This window comes from Protopterus annectens, chromosome 2.part1 (assembly GCF_019279795.1).
Source record: "Protopterus annectens isolate FY-2018-M chromosome 2.part1, PAN1.0, whole genome shotgun sequence".
NCBI lineage: Eukaryota > Metazoa > Chordata > Ceratodontiformes > Protopteridae > Protopterus > Protopterus annectens.
In genome coordinates, this window is record NC_056729.1 from 264,419,294 (window position 1) to 264,447,135 (window position 27,842).

General features: G+C 36.0%; 1 protein-coding gene across 1 annotated transcript in view; it reads right to left on the reverse strand.

Annotated features, from left to right (window-relative positions):
- SLC39A8 (solute carrier family 39 member 8) overlaps window positions 1-27,842 on the reverse strand; it is an 895,133-nt gene that overhangs the window by 218,711 nt on the left and 648,580 nt on the right. The window lies entirely within an intron of this gene.

Below are 27,842 nucleotides of genomic sequence, written 5' to 3' on the forward strand. Positions count from 1 at the left end.
TCACAAAACTGCATTGTTCTACATTTTTAGTTTTTCCATTATTTTAACTGATTTAGTTGAGTACTTTAAGCAAATGAAAACAGGTGGTTTATATAGGAATGACACTCCGGAATACATTTTACCAATGAGTTTTAACATAAGTTTTCAATACACTTCAATAAAGTACAATTCTAATATAATACAACAAGTTAGCACACATGTAAAGGGTTAGGTTTTCAAACCAATTTCTTGGCACCTTAGTCAGTATGTATCCACAAACATGCACTTATTAAAGCAGCTATTTTTAAAACACATTACTTTTTTTATCTGCAGTCATATCTATTGATCCTAAATCCCAAAAAGACCAAACTCCTACTTTTCCTTCCCCGTTCTCTTTCTCATCACAAAACCTCCTTTTTTATTACATCTTCTAACAATACAAACATCCAACCTGACACCCACACAAAACTCCTAGGGGTCATTATCGATGACGAACTCAAGTTCAACCTACACATACTCCTGTGTATTAAAAATCAAACCAGAAACTAGGTTTCCTTACCCCTGAATCTAGACTTACCCTGGGCCAGGCACTCCTCCTCCCCTCCCTCTTATACGCCGCCCCAGTTCTTACCAATATCCAGGCCTCCACTCTAAACAAACTGCAACAGACTTACCATAAAATAGCCAGATTCATTACTAACTCCCCATACAACTCACCACTGCATTTCTTTAAACTCTCTTCAATGGCTTGAACTTCCCCAGTTTCTGCTATCTTATCAATTTCATATGCTACACTCTATTCTTTATAAACCCTCCTTCTGTCCATCTCTATCTTCCTTAGTCTCAATCTACATCCCATCTCAGACCCTCTGTATTTCTAACCAACAATTACTTGATATCTACCACCCAAAAAGGTCAGTAGGCAAACTACTCTACAAACACTCCCTTGCCCATGCTTGGAACAAACTTCCCCTTGACTTACGTTCAATCTCTCACACCTCACACTGTAAAAATGAACTAAAAGCTTATTTTCTCAATTCCAGAACCTGCCCTTGCCATGACCCTACCTAGTCTTCCTTCCCTTTATGTACCCTCAAAAGGACCATACTTAGTACCTCATTACACCTCTCTCTCCAATGTGTCTACTATGCATTTGCACAATTTTATACAAACAAAAAATGTTTATTGTTGACCTATTGAACTATATCAATGTAAAATTGTTACTTAGCTTCTTTTTAATGCAACTTTAACTTTATGCATGTATCCCAACATATGTGAATCATTTTGCTATAACTGCTATTATATCAATATTGTTTAAAATTGTACTTGTTTTAAAATGTATTACCGGAGTTTTTCTCCTTGGGTCTCCACTGAAAATGGGCCACAAGCCAGTTGGACAAACCCGGTTAACAAATGTCAATAAATAAATAAATAAAATGAAACATGGCATCAGATTCCAGCTAAATCAATTCTGCCGAGTGCAAAATAGCTTCCTATATATGTAAAGTCTTCTGTAATTTTTTCTAAATTCCTAAAAGCACGCTCACCATGTATATTATTATTGCATTACTGAACAACATATAGGTACTGACTACACTGCTTTTAAATTAAAAAAAAAAGTATATCTTTACATTTTATGCTTTAGTGATAAACAGTTTGACTTTATGGATACAGGAAAATCTGCCATTATTGCCTATCTTTGTAGCAGACAAAGTATCAAGTCAGTGAGTCATGCAAAGTAAACATGTTTAGGACTTTGTCAGTGAAAAGTTTGAATGCCACTAATCCCTGTTTATACCATATAACTATGCTTGCTCTCACAATTTAATAATCTTTGGGTAATAGTCGATTTCTGGTGGACAGCCATAGCTCAAACTATTATCACACAAGGAAAAGCAGTGTCTTAAGAAACTACACATAATTTGCTTTTCTGAATTAAGGAGACCTAACACAGTAGGTAGTGAAAAAAAAAAAATAAATAACCTCAGATCTCTGTCAAGCATCAGACATGGATGTAGCTGTTACGGCTCAACATGTAACTTAGTTTCTGTGTGGAGTGCATACAGGTAGTATGATTGTGTGGAAGTATTTACCGTACCAATAGATCTTTAAGGACAAGTTACTGCCCCAGTAAATCATACCATTATGTGTCTTCATCCCTGACCAGAATCAGAATTGTCATCTGCAAAGCTTCTGTCACTGTGATAAACACCACTAGTCCAGTGACTAGTCATCCATGGATCCTTGTTCGGTATACAAGTTTATTCATACACAGCCAGCACTGACAGGATTTTTTTCAGTTCTTCAATCTCTTCCAGTTCCTCATAGGAACTAGGAAATATAAGTAAGCTATTGTCCTTAGAATAACAAAGTATTATTTTCAAAATCTGTAAATGCAAATGTGCAATAGTCTAATAAATCCTTTGCACTACTAGAAATAGAGGGAGTGCAGCTTCTACATAGAGGGTCAATGGAACAATAAATCGTAACATCTGGGTAGCTTCTTAAGCAACATTACACCTGTGGGTAGGGGACTGTTCAAGGATTCCTTGAAGTACAGACATGCCAAAATTTGTCCTGTCCATGGAATGTTATCTAACCTGTAGTGTTTTGTGTAAGTGAGCACACCAGACCATGTAGCTGCTTCTAAAATGTCCTGTGCAGAAAATATTTCAGAAATAAGCTGCATTTGTATCTGTTACCTTAGTAGAATAAGCTCTTAGTGTGCATTATACATGGTCCAGCAAACACTGGGTCAGTCATATAAGTAGCCTGTTTATTGACCGGTATGTAAGTCTCGTTTTCCTTTCCTGAAGAAAACAAAAACCGATGTCCTTCTAGATTTATTATTCCTCCATCATATCTAAGTTGTCTGTCGGCATCCAGAAAAGGCAAGTGATGATCTCCACCTTCTAGAAGTTTGAGTAAAAGACAAGAAACTGAATTGTCTGTTCAAGAGCTACTGTTGACAGTTTTGGTATGAAAGAGGGATTTGTCTTCAATTGTACAATTTCCCTGTGCAATATTTAATAAGGTGGTTTACACATTAAGTTTTGTGAGTCTGAAATATTTTGCTGTATCTGTTAGTATAAAGGGAGGTCACCTTGTCCAATACAAGGTTTAATCTGAATGACAGGGATAGGAGTTCCTGGAGGTCCTAAGTGAAGAACTGTTTGAAGAAAGATTTTAAAGACAGTTACATTGTTATCTCTGAGATGGTTATTTCACAAACAAAAAGTACAGAGCCATGAATTTTGATTGAATATTAAGCCAGATTTTAATCTAAACAATAGTCTTGTATAACTTTTGTAGCAGGCAATGTAAATGACTGAGACATTGAAAACAAACAAACATTTTTTACTTTGTGTATGTAAGTTTTCATGTATTAGGTATTTTTGCTTCCTTTAAAATAGTTGTGAAATAAATAATCTGTAATTAGCCATTAAAACTGTGTCTTCCATGTGGATAGATCTACAGTTTAAATACTGGCTTGTATTACCATGTTTTGTTGTTGTGTCAGTAAGAACTGGTGTGGAAGTTATGGCCATAATGGAAAAGGAGCACAGTCTCATCAAAGGGATTCATGGTTATTTTGCAAGGAGGGGCCTATCAAAATAAGACTGGTCTTGTCTTGCCTTGACTGGAGTAGTATGTTGTGATTTAGAAGAAAATAAGGTAAAGCACACATTAAGCTCAGGGTTCATGCAAAAGAGAAATGATGCGTCTTTCAAACAGTGTTATGAGACATGAAGGAACAAAATACTTTACCTTGACAGGGTGAGTAAACAGGTTCACTTATGTCTGTGCAATATGTTGAAGTAACTGTAGGTTCATCTTTCATTTGTAAGTCAAGAATATGTTCTTCCTCAAAGCATCTCTAAGAATGATTTATAAACCTTGAACATGTCTAGGTGTTAATTGATGGCTTTGTTATTATAATTTCTTCCCAAATGTCCAAATTATGTTCTTGTAAAGCTGGAAGACCTGGTTCCTCTTCCTGTGTTTATGTTTTACATTACTATAGTCCACTTCCTCTGTTTATGCTTCACATTACTATAGTCCACTTCCCATTACTATAGGTGTTGTGTATATTGTTTGAAAGATATCACTACTGAACATCATCTAGGAACATTGCCAGGACCCTGAGCCCTGCTTTCACCTTTTCTAAACTGATGTGAAGCAACTGTTATTGTTGAGACAGGTTTCTCTGTCCTAAAAGGCTGTCAGATTGAGTTCCCCACTCATAACTGAATTGGATAATGAAAGTAAAACTATTCCTATACAACATGGAAATTATTTCTTTATGTTTTTTTAAGAAATAAAGTCTTCAGTTCTATCCACTGTAAGGCTTGTAGCATTTGAAGTGAGGGTGCTAATGGGACAAAGCTGATCCTATGACTTCTGAAATTATTGTATTGCACAGGCGTGCTGAATTATTTTTATTATGTAGCAAGATGAGCCTGAAACATGCCTCCTAAGAGTATTAGGAAAAGAAAAGGTAACAGCAGGTACTTTAAAGATCTCTGGTTATAGCCTTCTTTTTCTGTTGAATATGAATTGCAATTAGATCACTATATTAATAAAATTGTTAACTTCTTGTTTTCAGTGAAAACATTTTGTACAGAGAAGTCCTAATTTCATATGTTTCTATATACAGACATAATTTTACCTTTTTCTTTATAAAGTGGAAAAGATATCTCCTGCTGAGTGACCAGACAGGATTTTTTATGTCAGTGGAGGATTAAGTAAATTGGATACAGGAAAAACAAAAAACAAACAGCTGAAACCACTGAAACTGGAAATGGACACAGCAAAAACACTCAGGTATTTTCCAAAATTTTAATGGTGCTTCCTGAAGGCACCTAGCCGAGATACCAGGAAGCACCATTAAAATTTTGGAAAATAGCTGTGTGTTTTTGCTGGGTCCATTTCCAGTTTCAGCGATTCCAGCTATTTGTTTTTTGTTTTTGCATTTTATTGTATTTTGTTAAATTGGATATAGATTCATCACTGTTGACCTCTACAAACCATGCTAATCTTCTTAAATGACCACTGACATAGGTAGCTCTTGCAGAAGCACATTCATATTAGTGGTGGGACTATTTCTTAAAAGTTATCAGCTAAGTTATTTATTCATTTATTTACATACTTCATAGTAGTGCTACTAGAAATGGCAAACGATTTTTGCATAGCTGCTTTAAGAAGGAATTTTGATAAGAAACCCTGCAATCCAAATAATGCTGTAATGATTAAGGTACTAGAGTAATATACTTTCAGCATTTTATACAGTAAGCTAAAATTCTTATCAGATGGTAAAGGTGCAAAACAGACAGCTTTCCTTTTATGCTTAAATGTTCTTGGAGAAATAAATGCAGGGCTTGCTTTTTAAAAAATATACATTTGTCCTATCTAACCAATGAGACTTAAACATCCTGTCAGCCTTCATTCACTACAGTGAATTTAGACACTGAATATTTGTTTTTAAAACATCCAGTAAACTGATTGTATTGTACACTTTATCTGGAAGCATCATCCTCTCTGTATGTTCAGGAGAAGACCGATTCCCATTAGGCTAAGTGCAAAATTCTTTCAAAGTTTAAGTTCCCATAAAGGAAGAATTCTAATATTAAAGTTATGAGAAATTTTCATAAACTTACATCATGTAAAAATTATCTTCTTCACTAGATAAACCAGGGAAAATAGTTATTTTTGTTTGTTTTACTAACTTGAACCTTCATAAGTTCTCATCTCTGTGCTCTATCCATAAATGAAGATTGGCCCAGTAAAGTTACCATTGTAGGTCTGTATAGCTATACCGTTTCCTGTGTTATATTGAAATACTCCTTTGCCACAGTCTTATAGAGAAAAGAAGGTTATAATAAGCCAAGGACCAAATAGGTACAATTATGGTGGGCCTTGCTTAATGAAACAGTGGTGAAATGACAAGCGTTTCTACACACTGTAGTTTCATGACCACAGGGACACCAAAATGTATACCACTGAATATGCTGTTAAGGGCTTTTCTTTTGCTCACAACATGGTCAGTGTGAAAAACTTTAGTGCTTTCAAAAAAATGATTTTATCGCCCTTCTGTGTCTTTGAAAAATTAGAACCCTCCTCAACATTAGAATAGACGTACACATTTTAGGTTTTTATATTGTTCCATTTTACCATTTTTTTCTCCTTCTGTTTGTTAACAGGCTCCTTTATCTGAAATTTCTTATGAAAAGGTGAATATTCAATTGGGAAAACATGAAATATAATCACAATAAAAACGTTATTACAACTGTAATTGACGGTATTTGAAGAAAAAAATAAGAAATAGTTTACAAGCGTATGTTACTAATTAGATGAAAATGCAGTGCCACTTTGTTTTCTTTTTAGCTTTTTGTGATGCTCTCACAGCTGCCTATCAGCTGATCAGAGAGACTCTCTTTGTTCAGCGAGTCTACCGAACCTTACAAGCCTCCCGTGGCTTCTCCAACCCATGTTTTGAACCTGTGAGGAGACTTATTTATGCACCTTGGGCAGTAACACATATGCTACTGAGGGTTATTTCCTTTTGTTGTGCCTTAACTAGGTTCCTTGCCTCATGCACACATATATGGTCTCAGAACAGATGTGTAGTGGGTGTGCTGGCATTCTGCACTGGTTACACAACAACCAAGTCAATGCCCTGCCTTCCTGATGACAATTCCTTCTCATGCACCTCCAGCCTCTGCCATAAATCAGCTGCAAGGTGTGATCATGTGCCCCCCCACCCCCCATACAGGCATGCCCACCCTCTCTTGCCAGAGCCTTAGACACCAGAGATGTTAACTGAACCAGGGATACTGGACCATAGAAAGGTTTGTATCCCTCAATGCCATGGTGCAAGCATTCTCTGGCATTGATGTGGAGTACGAAATACTAAAAACATGAATAAGAATTTAACAAAAGTAGCAGTTACCTACCTACCAAAGTTCTATGGAATAATTGAACATGACCAGCACTGGTCTCTAAAGGGCCAAAAGTAATGCTGATGAAACATCAGGCTGGGAAAGAAGATGCATAAGCAGGGTGAGCCCAAAGGTTATGACTTCCTGTTTCAAATACCCCCCAGAAAGCAGATTAACATTTTTCTTGAGCAGCAGCCAAGTAAAAAAAAATGCTATTCCTAAATCCTTATTTTTTTTCCTCATAATGTCAGAGCAATTCAGAAATGCAGCTAGCATCTTTAGAAGTCTGTTTATATATGCTGAACCCCGAGACTTGTTATAATATATTTTCTATGTATTTGAAAATATTGTTCACTCGTATATCAGCGTTTTATGTTTTCCTCTTCTTTCTCATAACAGAATTGCTCATCTTTATTGTTTTAACAGTAGTGGCAGCATCTTCTCTGTATGCGGATGAGAGCTAATCAGGGGAACTTTGATTTTACCAAGCATGGTTTCTCAGACAGTGCATGAAAATATTAATACCTTAAGAGAACCTGAGTTCAGGTAACTACATTGGTGTTATACTGTGTCTAAAGATTATGGACGGTGGCCCATTGTGTCAGCCAGGTTATTCAGTACTGTTTTAGGTAATATCACAAGATGGTAATGGAACAAGAAAGAAAGGCTTCTAATTATGAAGTTCCAAAAAATACATCATGAATCTCTGGAATCAGGCAGATGACTAGGACAACAGTGTTGATTCCACAGCAGTAAAGAGCACTTCTGACTAACATCAAAGACTGAAAAAATACTAATTTCATGAATTTTAATCATACTTTGACTTAGGAATGGAATCAATTCAAGTCTTAGAAACCCAAAAGACTTGTAGAAATTAAAAAAAAAAAAAAAAAAAAAAAACACTAGCACTGTTCACGTACCTTTACACCTATGACACTAGCAAAGGTCCATGTACCTTTACACCTATAACACTAGCACTGTCCATGTACCTTTACATCTGTAACACTAGCACCATCCATGTAACCTTTACACCTATAACACTAGCACTGTCCATGTACCTTTACACCTATAACACTAGCACCACCCATGTACCTTTACACCTATAACACTAGCACCCTCCATTGTACCTTTACACCTATAACACTAGAAAAGTCCATATACCTTTACACCTATAACACTAGCACCATCCATGTACCTTTACACCTATAACACTATCATCGTCCATGTACCTTTACACTTATAACACTAGCACTATCCATGTACCTTTACACTTATAACACTAGCACCGTCCATGTACCCTTACACCTATAACACTAGCACCCTCCATTGTACCTTTACACCTATAACACTAGAAAAGTCCATATACCTTTACACCTATAACACTAGCACCGTCCATGTACCCTTACACCTGTAACACTAGCACCGTCCATGTACCTTTACACCTATAACACTAGCATCATCCATGTACTTTTACACTTACATCACTAGCACAATCCATGTACCTTTACACCTATAACACTAGCATCGTCCATGTACCTTTACACTTATAACACTAGCACCATCCATGTACCTTTACATATATAACAATAACTCCATCCATGTACCTTTAAACCTGTAACACTAGCACCATCCATGTACCTTTACACTTATAACACTAGCACCGTCCATGTACCTTTACACCTGTAACACTAGCACCGTCCATTTACCTTTACACCTATAACACTAGTGCCGTCTATGTACCTTTACACCTATAACACTAGCATCATCCATGTACCTTTACACTTATAACATTAGCATCGTCCATGTACCTTTACAGTTATAACACTAGCACCATCTGTAGAACATTGTGTGTATTGTTCCTAGTAAGCCACTGTAGTTAGCACGTGCATGTAAGCTACTGAGCACATGCAAGATCAGTGTCATTTTGTATAGTCAGTGTGAATGCAGGCATGAATGGAGATGCACATGCGAGTGTGTTTGAAGTAATGAACCAGTCATTTAGCTTAAGTATATGCTCCCGTTACAGCTCCTAATGTGTTTATGTTCAATAAACAACTTGAACCCATCATAGAGCCTCAGTTTCTCATTTGAATACAAGAGACATGCAACATGGTGTCAAAATGGGATCCGAAGTTGAAGCAACTCGCAAACCATGAGGCACACAGTTAGAAGTGAAGGAATATACAGTAGTCAACTTGCAAACAGGCCAGCAGTTTTTCAAAGGTACTTAAACTCATTTAAATGATTTTTCAGTCACCGAATAAGTGGCGAAGCATTCAAAATGTTCAAAATAATTACCGAGATAAACAAAATGTCTGAAATTGTGACATATTGATAAAAGTATTCGAAATAAATGCAGAAGTGTTCAAAATAATTTCTGAAGTATTGAAATGTACAAGAAGGCTAAAACCACCACATTTTTTTCACAATGTACTACTTTCTGCCATTAAATGAAACTTTTCGAAGTATGAGAAGTGTCGAGAGTGTTTGCAATGTTTGCAGTGTTAAAGTGAAGCCTTTTCAGAGAAATTGTGTATTTCAGCATAATTGCAAGTACCTGGTCTATGCTTATATTTTAAATGAATTTTGTTGTTATGGCAGAGGGATTTCACAGACCTGGACTACTGGTGTTTGATAATAATATTGCTGAGAACTGGCAAGTGCTTGAGCAAGAATATATTTTCATACAGACTGCATTTTCTGATAAAGACGCATGTACAAAGGCATTCATACTTCTTAATTTAGCTGGCTTGGAAGCCATTGAGAGGGAACATTCATTTGTGTATGCAACTGTCGTGTATGAAGGTGAGAGGGAGAACTGCCATATTGTGCTAAAGGCCGAAATGTGGGAAGACCCCGAGTGCTTAAAATGTAAATGTAGAGAAACGTGTAACCCTCAAATGAATATTACAATGGAAAGGCACGTGCAGTACACAAGAAAGCAAAAGCCTGGTGAAACTATAGCAACATATTACTAACTTCAGAAAAAAAGCTAAAACTTCAGATATGATGATCTGAGAGATGAGCTGAAAAAAGACAGGCATGTGTGTGGTATTACTAATGATGCATTGAGAAAGATTTTGCTTTGAGACAGTGATTTAACACTGAGCAAAGCCAATGAGATTTGCCAAAAACATGAGCTTACAGAAAATCATACAAATATGCTTATGAGTGAGAAAAACATGCATGCAGTGTCTGCCGGAGTGAATGTTGATACTGTACAACACAAAGCCAAGATGAGAAAGAAATATAAACCGCATGGGGCCACAACACCCAACCTTATTGTTAGCTGCCATAATTGTGGAGGCAGTCATGAACCTAAAATGAGACACGTGCTTAGCTTTTGGTCAGCAGTGTCACAAATGTAAAAGGTGGAATAATTTCAAAAGGCTTTGCTAGGCTAGGCTAAAGTGGCGCATCCATTTGTTAAAAGAGAGCATCCAAAGAAGCAAGTAGATCAGATAAAGAGCCGTGAGCAAACTTTCTATGTTGATGGTGTCTCTGTGATTGATGAAACAGTTAATACAGTAGATTATCAGTTGGCAGCAGAGTGTAATACTTTGTACTGTTTGGATTAAAGGAAAACTTATAGAGCTTAAAGTAGACACTGGATACAAGTGCAATGTTATATCAACACAAATGTTTGCCAAAGTAAGAGTTGGTGAGAAACTTGATACAGTGTGCAAAACTACTTGCTTATGGTGAAGAGATTCAAACTGATGGTGCTGTAGCTCTCACATGCCATTCTGCTGGGAACAGCTATGACTTGCAGTTTTACATAGTCAAAAGACATGTGCAGTCATTGTTAGGCCTCAAAGACAGTTTAAGAATGGGATTGATTTCATTTAATAAACAGGTCCATCATATAAGTCTGAACTACAATGATAGTTTTATACAGAATATTTTTAGTGAATATGCTGATATTTTCACAGACAAGCTTGGCAAACTTCCAGTCACATATTCCATGAAGTTAAACCATGACGTAAACCCAGTTGTCAGACCAGCAAGGAAGGTGACAAAATGGTCAATGTCGGTGTCCTTACTCCAGTAACAGAACCGAATGAATGGGTATCCTCCGCGGTTGTAGCTCATAAAAAAGCTCAGATGATATCTGAATATGTATTGATCTGAGAGACTTAAACAAAGTGCCTAAATGTCCTCATCATCTGATGTTCACAGTGGAAGAAGTATGCTCTCTCAAGCCGAATATCACTGTTTTATCTGTCTTAGATGCAAAAAGTTAATTTTGGCAAATGTCATTGGATCACAAATCTTCATTGTTAACCACTTTCAGAACGATTTTTGAGAATGCCATTTGGGCTAAATTCTGCCAGTGAAGTATTTCAACGTGTGATGGAACAACTTTTTTCAGGTTATCCTATCACAGTAGACAACATTATTGTAGACGGCAGCGGTGAAGTCGAACATGATAAAACCCTCAAAAAAGTTGTAGGCTGTGCCCGTGAAGTCAATCTTAAACTGAATCCTCAGAAGTACAAATTCAAACTGAAAGAAGTTACTTATGTGCGTCATTTGTTTACCAATTCTGGCTTACAACCAGAGCCGTCTAAGCAAGCAGCAATTCTTGAGATGCCAGTTCCAGAAAATGTCACATCTTTACAATATTTTCTTAGTATGGTCAACTATTTAGGAAAGTTCGTCCCAGACCTGTATGAGCTTTCAGCACCATTACATGAGTTATCACACAAAAATGTTAACTAGTCCTGGTTGCAATAACACCAAAAGGTATTTGGCATTCTGAAACAGAAAATTGCCAGTCCACCCACACTGACATATTATGACGTTCACAAACCTGTAACCTGTCATGTAGAGGGAAATGAGTTTGAATTGGATTGGTTTCAGAAGTATATCAATTAAACTACCTCTTTTTTAAGATTTACAGTCTAAGTTGAAAAGGAGAAGATTTCTTATCTGGATGTGTTATTATAAAACGATAGGAAAGAGCATAAATATGTAGCATCCATTTTCAGGAAACCCACAAACTTGAATGGGTTGTTACATTATAGTAGTGCACATCCAGCTGCCCAGAAAAAATCAGTGGTAAAAGACCAATATGTTAGAGCAGCTCGAATGGTGACAAAAGCTAAAGATTTCTTAGATGAATGTTATACATTAAAGAGCATGTTTTTAAACAGAGGGTACCCCGTTAATTTAATTGATGGTATCAAGAAGGAAGTGATTAATAAAAGGAACATAGGGTTTTATCAACCACTACTTGGTAAAATGGAGAGAAGTGAGTATACGGGCTGTAGCAACCATAAAAAAAAGATTTGGAGACCTACAAATGTGGGGTGATCACAACTTTCAGTTTGGAAAGTGAAAGGATTAAAACTATATGGGGTCAAGAATTAGGCATTTTTGATGGAAGAACCAGCTATTCAGGCGAAGTTGGATGAAAGCCCTTGTATTATTTACAGGAGAGGTTTGACATTGAAAGGGGCTGGAAGGGTGGCCTAATGGTTAAGGTGTTTGCCTTACAAACACAAGGTGCAGGGTTTGAGTCTCACAAAGGATAACTGACTAGGCTTAAAATGGCTTGCAAGGGCAGTTAGCTTATTACTAATCTATGAACCTATGAACTTATATCATGGAGAGAGCAACCAAGAGTGACACACATTCCAATTATAGTAGAATGCATTGTTGTGGGTGCTGTAATTACTGTAAATATATTCTGTTAAGTAAAAGTATTAACATCAATGGACAGAAAATTCAGGTAAATGATAGGTATGACTGCACCTCAAAGGGGGTAGTGTACATCGCCATTTGTCAAGCATGTTCAGCTTTTTATGTAGGGAAGATCGAAAGGTCTTTAAAAGAACATATTTGTGAACATTGCTATGACATTGAAAGGAACAACATGAACAATGCATTATTTAAACACATAGTTTTGAACACTAAACATTGGTTCAAATTTACTTTTCTGGAACAGGTTAAAAAGAATGAAAGGGGTGGACCATGGGCAATCTGGCTGGAAAAGAAAGAACTATATTGGCAATTATGGCTAAATGCAATAAACTACCCGGGACTGAATGAGCATGTTTCCATTTCCAGTGTCTTAAAATTAAAATCTTTAGAGAGATAATTATGAGAGTAGGTCCACAAATCTAAAATTGCTGTAAATAGTAAGAAATAAATGTATGAAAGACATCACTGTGTTTTATTATGGCTATTAAGACTATCCCTTTATGGGAACTATAGTGACATTCAGAGTTAAGTATAGAGGAGAGCGTGAACAGTATCTTGCACCTGATTGGTCAGAGGCAAACTGACATGTTAAGTGGAGAGAGATTTAAACAATGAGTGTTACGTGTTTTAATTATCTGAGGAAGTCTTTTATTATACAAGACGAAAGCACTTATCGAGTTGTTTTTATCTACCAGTTAAAGTTTTATATTAAAGCTTCTTTCCTGCTGCACATTTGTGGAGCTCTTTCTGGTGTACCAGTTTGTCATGCTATTTTTTCATGAGCTGGCAAATGCTTACTGGAAAAAGAGTTGCTGCATTCACAAGAAAATGCTTAGGTTCTTAAATTTTGTACCAGGACTGAGAAACCTGCCATGGAAAAGACACCACCTTATACATCTCCCCTGTTCCCCTTGCAGCAAAAGATCCCTCAACAAATAAGAAAACAGAGGTCTTAGATAATTCTCACTGTCATCCATTGGCCAATACAGCTTTCTTTATCCCACCTTTTGAAGATTGTGGACTAAATCATGTGGCTTTCTCTCAAGGAGGAGCTGCTATTCCAGTGGTAAGGAAAGACATTTCAGCCTCTACACCAGTCCTTTTGTCTCACAGCCTGAGGCCTAGTGTTTTGACTCCTAATAGTGAAGGGTTGGGCAGGAAACTAGAATCAAAATGCTTACTTCCCCAAGTGAAAGTGCTTTCCACTTGCCTAAACACAATGAGCTGGTTCGCCTATGGGTGTAGATCGCAAAGGATTTTGATTACTTGTCTTATTTAACTTTCTTAGAAACTAATATGCTCCTTTAATAAAGACTAATTGTGCTGTATTTTTATCAACTAGTCTTCCATGGGAATAGTTCTCCTGTCTTATCTTACTATGAAGATGTTTCATAGTGGATAGATGCACATTTACATTCACAGCATTCTATAAAATAATAATACAGCATTCCTTAGAACCTTATAATTTCACTCCTTTGAAGTCTGTCTTGGAAGACAGTTCTTCCTGTGGCTTTCACTTCATCTTGAAAGGTGCCAGAGAAGTACAGTGTTGTTTATTCAAAACCATTAATAATAAGACTCTGGTAACCCTAGCAATCAATCATTATTTTTAAAATAAATCCAGACTACTCTATTTGTCAATAAAGGTTGGTCCTATATTGTTCTGAATCAGTGTTTAATGTTATGTCATATACTCTTCTGAATCAGGAGGGTCAGGTGATTTCATTTATTCCTCCCCATCTCAGAATTATTGGTATGCATAGGTTTCATCTCATGACCCCTAGGAGACAGATTTGGTTTCCTTTTCTTGAACAATTATTGAAGCATCTAAATCAGCTTTTGCCTTGTTTTGTTCCCAAAGGTCCAATAGTAACTATCAGCAAATGGCATTTCAGACTGGAATGCTGCTTCTATAGGATTATTGCACTCTGTATAGGTAAAGCCAATATAGAGTGCTTTCAGAGCTCATTCCATGAGAGGTGCATTCACCTCTCTAGTTTTTTTCAGGGGATGTTACAGTAACAATCTGTGAAGCACTACACTTTGGACCACAGTTCATACCATCACAAACATTTAGAACAGAACTCCATTTCCAAACATACAGGTGAAAATGCCAAGGTATTTTTCCAGGGAATTTTAGGTGACATTACCATCCAAGTCTTTAGAGTTATAGCTTAGTATCCTACCCAAACATGGTCAAAACTGCAAAGATGAAAATATACTTATGTATTGAAACAAACAACACAAATCGCCAACAGGCAGACCTTAATACTAAAGGTTTAGTTCTTAGGTCCTTCTACACAATGGACTTCATCAGAACATTGACATATAAACGGCACTTCCTTTTATAAAAACAAAAACTATCACATGACTGGCATTTGAACAACAAAATACATGCCAGCCAAAAACTCAGCATACTATTAAAAACAATTGTATCAAATCTAGGACAATAATCATATATTTCTAAACTCTAAGTAAAATATTATTTTAATTTTAAAATGCAGGAAATGGAAATTTGACCATTTAAACTTTAGGGGTTGTCAGCTCCTGTTCAGAGCTGCCAGTGTAATAATTCACAGGCTTCACCTATTTCACTCAATGCACTGCCTCTATGGATTTATTTCAACTTTCTCAAGCATAAAAATAGAAAGGCATGTTGGGGATTATCAAGAATATGCTTTTATAAGACCATTGGAGCTACATCTACTAGAAATGTCATATAAATGCTCGTATATTCTTTCCCATAAACAGTATTCAGTCTTGTATATGTAAAAACAGTCACATTTTAAACATTGGGTAATGTAAATAGCCTTTTTTGTACTGAAATTGTAATAACATTTGATATATATATATATATATATATATATATATATATATATAAATATTAGAGATGACTACAATGGTACCCTCCTTAATTTGTGTACATTGTTTACACATTCCACATTTAAAAGTACCAAACATTTTTCAAGTACCAAGAATCAGTGTCGGCAGGGCTTTTAAATATTTTTTTGAAAGATTTGCCCCTCTGAAATACACATTTGTGGGCAGTACCCAGTATTGTATCCATTTCATTAATATGAAAGAAAAATCTTCCAATTAGTAGAAACAAAATTCCTAATAGAATCAGAATCTAAACTTAACAAGGTAATTAAAATTCTAGAAAAAGAATTGTCCACTGTATCGGTGGATAATCTCATGATATTCTGTGTTCCCAATAATATCCAATAAAATCCCTCCTCCCTCCTGTTAACTAAAGCATTGATGCCATTGTCCAAAAACTTAACAGGGTATCCCCTATTGGTCGACATCATCTAAAAAATTTCAACCTCAGCTGTAACAATATTGTAAACTGAAATGATCCTAGCTAAACCTACCATTTGACCTTTCACAAGTACTTTTTTCTGGTGTAAAGGGTGGCAACTGTCAAACTGTAGTAGGGAATATGAATATGTGAGTTTCCTGAAAATATTAGATTTAAATTCCTTGTTGAACATGTCTTTAGCAATTTCCTGTGTAAATAACATTATATTCCCCAATAGAAAACAGAAGTAAATCTGAAAAATCAAGTGGTCCCATTTATATATTCTATAAACCCATCCAACTTGTCTTGGGAATCTTTCCATAAAATAAATATGTCATCTAAAAATCTAGTATATAGGGACCATGCATTCAGAAAATCTGAATTAAATAATCTTTTTCCTCCCATGGAGCCATAAAAATATTGACAAATATATATAGGGGCACAAGCCACACCCATGATAACATCTGTAACTTGTTGGCAATAGACCCCCTTCATAAAAATAAATTAAAGTTATTAGACAGTACAGTTTCCATGAAATCATGTAATAAGTTAATGTCAGCATTCAACAGCTCAGCATATTCCATCAAGTATTCATGAAACCATTCAAGACCTAACTCATGAGGAATAACGGTAAACAAATTGCTCACGTCTATGGTAACAAATACTAAATCACTGCGGTATATTTGGTTGGTCAAAAGTTTCAGAAACTCCAACAAATCTTTAAGTAAACAGACAAAGTCTGACAAACAATCTTAAGTCTAAAATCACTGCATTCTGCAATAATAAAGGTTTCTGATCCGATCCTCCAGCATCACATACTGGCTTCAATGGGGGTGGGGGGTGGGGCATCCAAATCCTTATGAATTTTCAGAATACCAAAAATAGTTGGAATAATAATAGTAGTAGATGGAGCTAAATCAACTAAAAATATACTGATATAATACACCATCAATTTGCCCCTGCAAAAATAAATCAAAAAGTACATGCCTATCATACGATAAGCAATGTTAACAATACTGTTTAACACCTCATCACAAAAATCATCATGTAAAATGTTAAACATCCTGTTAATATAGTCAGTTTGGTTCATCAGTACCAGCCCTCCACCCTTATCAGGTTTCATAACCCCACTGATGCTAAGAAGTACCTCCCATTCATTAAATCCCAAATTGTTGACATAAAGGAGTTTTCTAACTTTCAGTCCTTTCCTAATGTCTTGTTCACAAACTTTTTGAATAAATGAACCACATGATGTATAAAGATAGAAGTTACTACTTACATTAATACCAGGATAGAAAGTACTGGTAGCCCAGAAGCACCTATCTGGGGGGTTAGATTTTGAAAACCACAAAAGCCAAATTCAATATCCTTGTATATAGTTTTAAGTCTAAAAGAACTTGGAGTAAATATACCCCGGTAGCAGCAACAAAATTGTGACCTCTCTCAAATAAATTTGCATATTCAGCAGATAACATTTTATTACTATAACTGCAAAGTTTAAAGTTACCACATCCATTAGAAATAATGTACACACAACTCAATTTCAGTTCATCCTGAATTTAATTCTGACTTTGTGAATGTGTGTTCCCTTTATAGTAAATTTTTAGACATATATATTTTATGGAAATGTTCACAAGACAAGTTGGATGAGTTTACAGAATATTTAAATGAGACCACTTCAGTTTTCAGATTTACTTAGGTTGCCTCTAGGAACAAATTATGTTATTTAGACAAGAAATTACTAAGGATATTGTCAACAAAGAATTTAAATTTAACATTTTCAGGAAACCCACATGTTCCAATTCCCTATTACACTTTGACACTTTCCATCCTTTACAACAGAAAAGGGTGCTTGTGAAAGGTCACATGGTTTATTTAGCACAGATTATATCAGATCACAATATTTTTACAGCTGAGGTTGACCATTTGAAAATGATGTTGACCAATAGGGGATACCCCGTTACATTTTCACACATCATCATCAGTGAGTAGTTAACCGGAGGGAGGATGGGTTTCATCAGCCATTATTGGGAACTTGAGTACCTCGAGATTCTTCTTTTTCTAGAGCTTCAATTACCTCGCTCAGTTTAGATTATGATTCTGTTAGAAATATTGTTTCTACTAATTGGAAGACTTTTTCTTAATAATGAAATGTCTACAGTATTGGCTATTACCCCTAAATTTCAGTTTCAGAAGGACAAATCTTTTGGAAAATATTTATAAGCCTCACCAACACCACTTCTTAGTACTCACAAAAAGTTTGTCACTTTTAAATGTACCACATGTGGAACGTGTAAACAATGTACTCAGATTAAGTAGGGTTTTGTTATACTCATCCCTAATACTGGTTATATATATAGGTTCAGAGGAGGTTACTAGGCTAATGGCCCTAGGGCATTTACAAGCCTAGCTGTGTAAAAACCAGAGTACTCTTATTGACCATAATTAGGTCATCATTGTTAGCAGAGTGATTTTGTGATCATCACCAACTGCCCCTGTCCATGAGGGATATAGGTGCCACCCCGGGGGTGAATTTAGTATCACCTATCCAGTTGTCAAGGCTGTGTTTGAATGAGGTCATTGAAGAGCTCTGCTTCACATGGAGTGGGAGCTTATTCTAGAAGAGTGACAATCGCTGGGAGATGCATCTGTCTCACCAGCATGTCCTGTTTATATCACAGGCCAGGATGAGATCTCTGGGGCAAGTTATTCTTGTCCCATCTGATTTGTGGATGTGCAGCATTTCCATTAGGGCAGGGTCTGAGACTGCTCTGTAGACCAGGCACAGGTCGCCTCTCAACAGCCTATATGATACAGAGTACAGGTGTCTGGTGAGGTACATACAGAAGGGAGCATTGTACTCAATAAGTGGTCTGATAAGGGTCGAGAACAGGGGAGCTAGAACATCCCTGGTCTTGGATGCAATGCCCTTATTTATGATGTGCGCAATGTAGAATGTTTTTCTTACCACTAAATGCACATGGTGATTGAAGTTTAGATTGCTATCAACCTATGTTCCCAAGTTTCACACCACTGAATTTGACCTTAGAGGGGTGCTATCTATATCATAATTAGCAGGGACTACTTGTTTGCCTAAGGGGATAATGAGGCATTTTTTTGCATTAAGTTTTAGTCCGTGAGTTTGGCACCAATCACTCATCTGTGTTGGTCCTTTCTTTAATATGTTAACATCATTGGGGAACCTTATGATTGCCCCCAGTTTACAGTCATCTACAAATTTGGCAAGTCACAGACCATCCACCTTCTCCCAGACTTCAGACAAACATATTCCGAACAGCAGAGGGCCCAGCACAGTTCCTTGTGGTACTCCACTGGTAACTGGTCTATTGATGGAGGTAGACTCCCCAACTTTGACACTGTGCATTCTGCCTCTGGAAGGTGACAGCGCTTAGTTGTTGTTTAGTTGTGTGTTACACTTATTTTTATTTGATTTTTACTTGGTATTAAAACGTTCCAGTTCTGTACTCCTGTGGGCTTGTGGTATTTTTTATTTATTTTCTGATGCCATAGATTTAGTTCAGATTCACTCCCGATCTCTGGCTAAGGTCGACAAATTTGGAACAGCTCCGCCAAGCAAATGTTTTTACAATTACAGTAAAAAGGGGCTATTTACATTGCCCAGTGTATAAAATGTGACTGTTTTTATATAGGCAAGACTCACAGCTGTTTACCAGAAAGGATATATGAGCATTTATATATTTCTAGGAGATGTAGCTCCAATGGTCTTTTTAAGCATATCCTTGATAATTCCCAACATGCCTTTGTTATTTTTTGTGATTGAAAAAGTTGAAAGAAACCCACGAGGTGGGATGTGTATCTGTGAAGTGAAATGGTTAAAGCCCATGAATTACATTGGCAGCTCCCAACATAAGCTTATAGCCCCCAAGTTTAAGCAGTCAAGTTTCCATTTCCTGCAGTTTATATTAAATATATTAAATCAGCATTGCTGTCAGTGCTTGGATAATCTCCCTCCATTCTCATTACTTTGATCCCATTTCCTATTTTATATTGTTAGCTCTGGTGCTCTGACAGAAAGTGAATGCTTTTAAATTGCATGAGTAGTTATTGAAGTTTTGCAGCCACATACAACTAGCTGTGAAGATTAAAGGTAAATTGTGTCATGACTGAAATAAATGGTTGTAAAACCAAAAACAGCATTCACCTGTTGGTGATATCTGTTGTTGCTACCGTGACAGCATGGTGATATTCCAGACAGGTGCTTCTCAATTTACCTGTCACTGCTGAAATGAACGGCAGAGAAAGATGTTGTGCAGAACACTGCATCAGTGGATCAAATGTTAAGGTTCATATGCTATTTCTGACATAATGTGAAATTTTCCCTGGATAATTAATTTTTGATCTGGTCCATTTTTCTTGACTACTGATGTATCAGTCACAACCCAACTGAGTTTATACTGTTTACAAAATTACTTTTCAACAAGTTAATATAAATCATCTTGACTTGTCAGCTAAACCATCAACAAATTCAAAACTGGTAAAAAAAGAAAAAAAAAATAAGTGTGTGTGTAGAGCAGAAAGCCCCCTGCAACTTAATTTGAGGACTGTGTTAAAAACTGAGCTTTTAACAATATTTACTGAATACAAGTTGCAAACAGTGTTGAGATAAAATTTTATCATTCTAGACTCTACTAACTGAATTTTTAAAATCAAATCAAAGATAAAATGACATTACAGTTGATAATATGTTTGTAACTCTAGCTACTACTTTGTTATACACTCTGATACCTCAAAAGTTTGATGTGGAATGATGTAACAGCATATTTCTGCAAAATGGTTGGAACAATTACAATACTAAAGTTATATGAGAATGCTTTGAATTAGTTGGGCAAAACAATTTCTTTTATTTTAAGATCAGATGTATATGACCAGACACATTAGCCAGCAACAGTGTCTGCTATGGCTCCCAGATTTGTTTACTTAGTTTTATAATTCTGTGAGATATATTTGAGTATTGCATTATTATTACTGTTTTAAGTGAGAAGTGTTTTTAACAGTTTACTGACAACGTGTTTTTTATTTAAACAATGGAAGCATGTGCATTCCCTGATAAAAGTATAAGGTTGATTAAGAGGATATATGAGGGATCAGAGGTGAAAATTCAAGTGGGTGGGTTCCTGTCTGATAATTTCTTTTTGAGCAGAGAAACCAGGCAGAGGTGTCCTCATTCTCCTTTGTTATTTGCACTATATTTAGAACCACTGGCAAAGAAAATAAGACACTCAGAAACTCAAGGATATAACCTGCAGGGTTAAATTGTTAAAAGTTTGAACGTCACATGGTCGAACCCATATGATCGAACTTTTAACATTTCGAACGTGTCAACGGACATATCCTTACAGTGTGGAATGGGAAGATTTCCTTTTCCTGCACTGTAGTGCAATCTTGGAGTTGGTATATTTAAAGAGCGGTGGGTGTGGGGGGTGCTGGGGGGGCTTCCCTCCAATTAAAATGGTCAGGTAGGTGTTTTGTGTTTATTTTTTTTACATTTTCGAATTGTTAAATGTTCGATCATATGGGTTCGACCATATGACATTGGAACTTTCAGTAATTCAGTAATGTAATATGAACCCTAATTGGTATCGTAGTCAAGAAAAGCTGGCTATGGTTGCAGATGACATTATTTTATGCCTGATAAAACCAGAAAAGGACATTTCAGTGTTGTGGAACATTTTGAGACAGTTTCAAATCTTTTCAGGATACAAAATTAATGAAGCTAAAACAAAGGCAATGGCTGTAAATTATGTACCCACACAAACTGGTTCAGCAATATCCACTATTTAAGGGGAAATGGTAAAATGAAGTACTTAGGAATATGGATTAAAACGAATTCTGGTGCAGTAGCAAGACTAAACAAAGGATAATACAAAATCTAAACAAATGGAATGTCTGTTATATAGCTATGGATAGCAAGATCCAAGCAGTTAAAATGTTTTTAGTCCCTTTAATTTTATACACAGGCCAGGCATATTTTTTATCAATCAGAGGATAAGTTATAGATAGCAATTAATGCATAACTGAAGGATTTTATCTGGAAGGGTAATATACAGCAAGAGTCAAGTGGGATATGCTGATCCTTCCAATTGAACAAGGCAGTTTGCGATTATCCAGTTTAGAGGAGTATTTCAAAGCTACACAGTTAAGGCTGCCACACATAGTACAAACAGAAACATATAATTCAAAGTTGGAAGGCATGATGATGAAATGGGGAGCTCAAGAAATAAGGAGAAACTGGGATTTTGGATGCAGATCCTTAAGAAGAACATCAATAGCCATACAAAATATTATATTCATAAAGTAGCTTAAAGTATTCTAAGAACTAAGCTAACATAGGAATGGAGAAAAGAGATTCTGTTGACAGGGACGACTGCAATTAGGGATACAGATAATAGGCAAGAGGGGGTTAGAATTTATTGGAGAAACTGGCAAATGTACCAAGTAATTGGGAGCAAATAATTAGAGCAGGAAAGGAAACAGAATGGGAAGAGGATAATAATTTATTTGGACTGCAGGCTACAGACTGCCTATAATCGAATATCAATCCTTGATAGAGAAGACAAAGAGAAAGAAATATTGGGATCCTACGTGAAAGACCAACATTGATAGACTTTTAATGGACTCTAGAACAGAAGCTGCTGTTAAAAAAAAGGAATAATTAGTACAGCATACAAGCATACCATATATTGTATGATAACTATAACAATCAATCAGAGGAGGTTAGAAAGAATTGGGAATAGAGACTGGATAAGCAATTCACAAAGAAACACTGGGGGGATATATGTATGTCTCCCAAACATGCAACCTAGTCTAGAAGATTTAGGATCTTTGCTTGGAAGTGTTTACATTGTTATTTTTATACCACAAGTAGATTCCACTTTTTCCTTGGGTAGACGGAAATGCTGAAGGTGTAATGGGGAAGAAAGAGGTAATTCGGAACATATTTTCTGGAGTGTAAATAGTTGGCAAAATATAAAAATTCCCTGCAGACTGCTCTGTCACAGATACTGGGTGACCATATTTGTGTAACTATGGAAATGATTTTTTTGAGCTATGACAGAGATATGTAATCTCTTAGACATAGTAAGGCCTTGCTGAGTCTAGTTATAGTGGCTGGCAAAAAAGCAATTACTAGAAAATGGAAATCAAAGTCTAAACCAACTTTACTAAAAGTAGTGAATATAGTAACAAAGATAAAACAACTGGAATTAAGATCTTTAGAAAAGGGTAGGAGCAAATTACACAGAAAATGGGAATTGTGGGAATAATACATGCAAAGGAAGAATGAGGTTTAAAAGAAGGTAGGATTTGATTGAGCTTTGTAATGTTTGACAATGGCTGGTTAGATTATAAGTGATGCATAATGTTTGCAACTAAAATTATGTCAGTATGGTTTGTGATGTATAATATTTGCATCTAAAATTATGTCAATATGGTTAGTTTTCATTTCTATAAATGTATAGTTGCCTATGTCATACATGATAATTTAATAAATATGTTACTTTTTAAAAAAATGTTTTTTTTCATCTAGAATTTATATTTGCTCAGTATTTTAATTAGACTACTGAATTTGTGAAACTGACAGCATATGTACATTAGAATGTGATTGTTGTTTTGGTGTGTAATGATTACTAGAAGGGAGGATGAGGCTGAAATCACTACATGTTTATGTAGAAAATCCACATCTAATAATAATCTCTTATAATAATAGTCTCTTGCACTTCACTGGTAGGCATCATAAAAAAAAACACTAAATTAATTATTTTTCAGTAGTCAGGCTATGCATACTTTATGACTAACAGAGGAACTTAAAGATTTATTTTACTGAAATTTACACTTTGAATGAGACAAATGTATGAAAATGGGTTATCCAGCTCAGGAAACTATCAGAATAATTAATGGGATGGAGAGAAATTGGACATTGTTTATCTTTCTTAAGTTGTAGGTGCCAGTACTGGGGATCTACTCAAAACTACTGTGTATTGCACTATGACCATGGTACTGTCCTTAGTGTACAAATTCATATTATCAAAAGTACGATCTAGAAAAATCTGACTATTCTAAATGTTCATGATGTAATCAAGAATATGTTGAGAGATATGCCTCTTTTATTAACAAAATAAAAAATAATTTTGGGTTAGTTAGTTAACAGAAGAAGTAATGTTGGTACAAATTGAATCATAGTACAGCAAAAAGGCATGGTACATATGGATATGTACATTCTATAGACACACGGCCAATAGTCCAGGGTACTACAGGTCAAGAAACACGCAAGTATATGGCACAGGAGGACATTATACTTGAAATACCACACAAGTGTTTTGTCTTTTTGAATGTACCTCCTGTTAATCATACTGTGTAGAGCATGCTTTACAAAACTGAGAAGAGGGTATATGAACATAATTATGCCATTAAAAAGAAAACCTATTAAAGATGATCTGGTTATACTCTCCAAAAGTTAGTGGATTTCAAAAATACTGTATCCTATCTGCTTGAGCAAGTCAAAGCAGGATGGAGAAGCAGGTACGTAAAGAACACATCTGATTTAAGGGAATATTTTGGCAAAGTATTCTAGCACCCAACAAAAGCCTATGTTTGAATAACATGTCAAATTGCAAAGAAACTTTTTTAATTATTTAAAAGCTATCACGTATATGTTATCTTTTATTTCTGAAGCAAGTATTTTGTGCATCTTTAAATGTTTCATTTTAAATGTTCCTTTAAAAGTGGTGTCATTTTTGTGATTACTGCTTCCATCTAATCATGAAATGTGATCTATTTAAAGTAATTTATTGTATAATACTGTCAAATCTGAAAATGTTCAGTAAATGAGGTAGGAGTGAAACCACTTCGTCTGTCAGTAAAATCTATGGTTTTAAATAAAACCATTGCTTCATTATTATGGAAGGAAAAGGGCACTGTTTCTTGTATTCAATAACATTAACAGTGGGGGTAAGGGGGACAACCACATAAATATGAGGAAGGAACTGTCAAATCATGGAAATAAATGCAATTATTATTATTTTTGTTGATACAGTTTTACTTCAGTAAAAACTAGAATCACTTAGCTGGCTGTTGGTCCGACTTAGATCCTGCTGTAGTTCATGTGAATTTTTCCAGGTTCCCTTTCAGGGATCATTATATATATATATATATATTAAATTCCTGCATTGTTATGATCTCAATCATCCACAGATCAAGCTTACTGTTCTTCTTTAAACAATTAATCTGTGCAAATTAGACACAGTATTTTTATTGCATGAAAATTTAATTTCTTAAAAAAATTGTAGGTGGCAAAATCTTGGACCTCTCTTAGACCATGAATAACTTGTATGTCTTCAGGAAAATGATGTATAATAGTAATGATACATCATTCCACTGTAAAACCTTTCTCATATTCAGGTCTTTCATGTCAAACATCATACACAGTAATGTTAGCTAACATTTTTAAAACTAACAAAGTTACTTGTTTATTCTCTCTACTTCGGTTGATCAAAGTTTCAGTACTTCAAAACTCACTTGTGCGAGACCACTTGTTTGAAGTACTGAAACTTCGAAAACTGAGTACAGAGATCACAATACAGCACAGAATGGGAATATTCCCTTTTCCTCACTGTAGTACGATCTCGGAGTTGGTATATTTAAGTAGGGAGGTTTGGGGGACACAATGCCCCACATGGGGGGTGCAGGGGTGGGCTTGCCCCCCCTGCAAAAGATGTTTTTTTCTTTTTTTTTTTTATTCAGCCGATCCAGCGACTAAACTTCAGCAAAAGTACACTTTCGTTGAAATGCACTTTCTCTGTAGTGGGCAGCTACATTTCCTTTTCAAAGTAATGAAATTTCAAAAAAGAAATGTAGATCCATTGAAACATATGGCAGATGTGTCCATGGTGCATAAGCAAAGTAGCATTTGTTACATACCAACAGTTTCTAATGTTAATATTTTAGCGGGGAGCCCAACAAAGCTCATATTTCACTTATCTCATATACACCCATATCCACTCATATATTCGACAAATGAACTATCATATTTTTCCCATTTCTAATAGAATGAACAAATTAATAACGGAGAGAAGATCGAGCCAGTTAACTGACAAGCCTGTTAACTGACAAGCCTAACAATACTCCATACTGCACAGCTTGTTTTCAAATATTTTCTTTACCTGGCAAGTTGTTTCACTGCAATAATCACTAGATCTTGTTGCTTTCCTTATTAAGTTAATGCTTGCCTCACCAAAGGTTACATCAAAGTTGTTTTGCATTTTGTTTAACCAACCAACTGTGCATCTTCCCCAGCTCTGCTTTTACAAGGGTACATCTATTTATCTTTGGTCATTTGTTATTTCATCCACTATTCCACTGGCACAAAATGCTTATGAGGCCCTGAAGATCCACTCACTTTATATTGTGTTCCACTATATCCCTTTCCTAGCTTGTCCAGTATTAGTGCCTGAAGATTTACTCTATCTTCTGGATAAGCACACTCTGTACTTGAACCACGACTGCTGACTCCCTCAGATTTGATGTGTCATATAACACCCTGACTAAACATGTTTCAGCCTGTAGACTACTGCCATTTTTCCTGCTTGACAGAGTCACTGCTCAGTGCTTTGGTCACTTTTATTACACAACATCATAATCTTGATCCAGGTTAGTGGTACTACGACTATACTATGTGCACTTCATAATATTGTGCTGATTATCATTCGTATGCATTACATGCAGATAGGATTTTTTGACAGGCCATACCATACACTTAAAACGCTGTAAATGGCGGAGTACTGCAAATCTCTTGTACTTTTTTTTTAATTTACTGTGGTTGTTATTTGCAATTCCAATATCACGTTTACTAACATTGCAATTTATTTAAACCCTGATAACATCTTAGACAATTTAGAGCTTTTCAGATTCAGTAGTCATCGATACCTTACTAGAACCCACTTTTGCCTCCAGAATTATTTTTTGATTGTAGTTAGGCATTTTGTATCCTGGCCAGTAGCATATTTTGGTGCCTTGGCTACAATATTTTTAGATTTGTTTATGGACACTACATTTGACACTGACTTACAGATTGAAAGGATTCCCATCTAAAGTGGCTTCTTTTCATCTCTGAGTGAATTAACCCAGACATTGGCACGGCAGTACTTGTTCATTTGTAGCTGACCACTTCTCATTTGCATGACTTCACCTTTGTCAATTCACCTGGGGACCGTCTCGGATTTCACTTATCCATGTTATTAAGCCACTATATTACCAAAATTAACCTTGCTTTAAATTCCATGTCTAAGACGGTGATTTACCTTGTTATTCTGAGTGTTACAACCTTTCACTGCTATTCTTGCATATTATGAGCCATAGCATTATCCTTTATCTAAGGACCTTTCTTGGAGCTGCACCCATTTTGTCTTCAAAAACCACTGCTTGACATGTCTCACTCCTGTGGAAATCATCGTATTCTGAAGTGGCATAAGGTGGGGTACCAGAGGTAGTCTGGCATTAATTGCTTTGGGTGTGCCATCTGTTTTTGGGTCAATCACCACCTTGACGTAGAATGCAATGCTTGTTAAATGCCCATCTCTTATGATGTACCCAGGCAACTAGCTGCTTGTACCACACAGATACTTGGATTTGAGGGTACTGTATTCCAAGACTCAGGCGTATCTGCAGCAAGCCCACTACCACTCAGGATTTACTGTAGAATGCTGTCCTGGCTTTTAATACAGAAGCCTGACTGGATGAAACCCTTCTGAGTTATCACAGATTCAGTGCCTTAGGCTGAACGAGTCTGACAGTGAGATAGTAATTTGTTGCCACACTCCACTGCATCTCATCCATGATTAGACTGAGGCTACAAATTCTTTTGACTATGTCATATAAACAGG